Source organism: Pongo pygmaeus, chromosome 5 (genome assembly GCF_028885625.2).
Source record: "Pongo pygmaeus isolate AG05252 chromosome 5, NHGRI_mPonPyg2-v2.0_pri, whole genome shotgun sequence".
Classification (NCBI taxonomy): Eukaryota; Metazoa; Chordata; class Mammalia; order Primates; family Hominidae; genus Pongo; species Pongo pygmaeus.
This window is the reverse complement of record NC_072378.2, coordinates 97,043,075-97,045,867: the sequence shown is the minus strand read 5'-3', so window position 1 is coordinate 97,045,867 and position 2,793 is coordinate 97,043,075.

The window sequence follows — 2,793 nt, the reverse complement described above, 5'->3', positions numbered from 1 at the left end:
GGCTTAAAATAATACAAATCTGCTGTCTTCCAGTTCTGGATATAAGAAGTCCAATACTGGCAGGTTTGGTTCCTTCTGGAGGCTGCATGGTAAAATTTGTTTCCATCCTTCTGCAGTTTCTAAAGGATGCCTGCTTTCCTTGGCTCATAGTCCCTCCCTCTGTCTTCAAATCCAGCACAGTAGCACCTCCTTTCTCTGACTCTTTCCTGCCTACCTTTTAAAAGACCGTTGTGATTACGTAAGTCCCACCCAGAAAATCCAGAATAATTTCCCATTTCAAAATTCTTAATTATATCTCCTAAGTCCCTTTTGCCATAGAGTATTCCCCCTCTTATTCTCAAGGGAGATAAGACCCCCAGTGAATGTCTGAAACCAAGGATAATAATGAACCCTATATATACTCTGTTTTTTCCTATACATACATACCTATAATAAAATTTAATTTATAAATTAGGCAGAGTAAGAGATTAACAACAATAACTAATGATAAAACAGAATAATTTTAACAATATGCTAGCATCAGTACTATTGCATGTTGGGGACATTATTAAGTAAAATAAGGGTTACTTGACCACAAGCACTGCAATACCCCGACAGTGGATCTGATAATGGAGACAGCTACTAAGTGACTAATGGGCCTGTGGTGTCTACAACATGGGTTCACTGGACAAATGGATGATTCACACCCAGGTGGAACAGAGTAGGACAGTGTGGTATGGTGACAGATTTCATCACGTTAATCAGAACAGCATTTAAACTTACAAATTATTTATTTCTGGAGTTTTTCATTTAATATTTTCAGACTGTGATTTACCATGGATAACTGGAGGAGTGAAAAGTAAAACTTCAGATAAGAGAGGATTACTGTATAAGTAACATATTCACAGGCTCTGAGAGTTATGAAGTGGAAATCTTCATGGGAGGGGGACACTGAGTTTACCCCACAAAGGAAAACAGAGTTGAGCTAATAACAAGGAAGTACGGAACAGAAATGGAAATCAGAAGAAACTAGGCTGGGTCAAAAACTTCTTGAAATGCCTAGGCACATCTGAGAGTATTATTGTCTCCAAAATATATTCTATGATACAATATACGCAGTGGTTAGAATTTAGTGAGCTTTCCACGTAGAGGTGAGTAAATGAAGGCTGGTGAAGCAATACATCTATGCTTACTTTTCTTCTTTTTTCTTTTTTTTTTTTGAGATGGAGTCTTGCTCTGTCGCCCAGGCTGGAGTGCAATAGTAGAATCTCAGTCACTGCAACCTCCCCTCCCAGGTTCAAGCGATTCTCCTGCCTCAGCCTCCCAAGGGATTACAGGCACCCACCACCACGCCTGGCTAATTTTTGTATTTTTAGTAGAGACAGGGTTTCTCCATGTTGGCCAGGCTGGTCTCAAACCCCTGACCTCAGGTGATCCACCCACCAATGCCTCCCAAAGTGCTGGGATTACAGGCGTGAGCCACTGCGCCCAGCCACATCTACGCTTACTTTTAAAAGGCAACTCACTGGAGCTGTCACTCTAAAAGGAACAAATCCAGAGGCAGTACCTAAAAAAATCAAGCTAGGTCAAAGATAACGCAAAGTCTCTCTCCAAAGGTAGGGCAAAAGCAGTGCACTCAACAGGCCTAGACACAACTCTCCCAACCATTGGACTCATATAGCCACTCATTAACTGGTTTCAAATTTATCTTAGGCCATTAGTAGAAGATTTTCTACCAAATAATTACCTTAAAAGCTCTAAGTATCTCCTGAGGGAAGAACCCTAGAGCTAGCTGTCTCAGCACCATAAAATAAAATAATCAGGAGAAGTAAGAACCATTGATGGCTCATAAAAGCTTTGAGTTACCCGAATTCTCAAGGCCATGCCATTTATAAGGTCTAAGAGGCTTAGCAGGCTATTGCTATGAAATGTAACTGTAAAAAAAAAAAAAAAGCATCATCCGTGTCCGAGACAGAGGAACTTAGGTTCAGGGCCCAGGCATATGGCACAAGGAAAGGATCCCTCTTCATCTCTCACACTCTATTACCACACGTACCTAACTGGTCTCTTTGTCTTCAGTCTTGCCTCACTGAATTCATCGGCCTCAATGCCAAGGTTATCTTTCTGAGACACACATCTGATCAGCTTGCTTTCCATCTTAATCTCTGATAATCCTCACAATATGTAGAATAAAGCACATACTGTTTGGTGTAACACATGAAGTTCTAAAAGTGAGGCTTTCACCTACCTTTATAATTTTATCTCCTACTTCTCCTTTGCATGTGTTAAACAAACACTTTTGTCCAAATGGATGGCTACTTAAGACACTTCTCACTTTTAACTATCATTGCATATGCCACTCCTTTGGCCTGAACAAAGGACCTATTCATTCAACGTCTATCCAATTCAAATGCCAATCACTCAGCAAAGCCTTCTGAAACTAGTTCAGTAAAGTTTTGAGTTCTCTCTATGCTGTGCTCTCATTGCTAACACAGGGGCATAGAGAAAAAGTTCTCAGTGTATTGCAAACTTGAACCCAAGCCATGCCAATATTACTTTCCAAGAGGTTCCCATCAGGTCAAAGCATAGCAGGGGCCCCTGGGGAAGTTGTTCTCAGTATGTGACACCCATCAGAATCAACTATAAAACTTTGTAAAAGAAAATAAAATTCCAAAGACTAGCCCCAGAATTAAAATCTATGGTTGTAGACCTAGAAGGCTTGCAGGTTTTTAATGGGCTTCACAGTTGGTTTTGATGAAGAGGAGGGAATGAAGATCCTCAACCAGGCTGATGTTAGAACATCACTGGTAACTG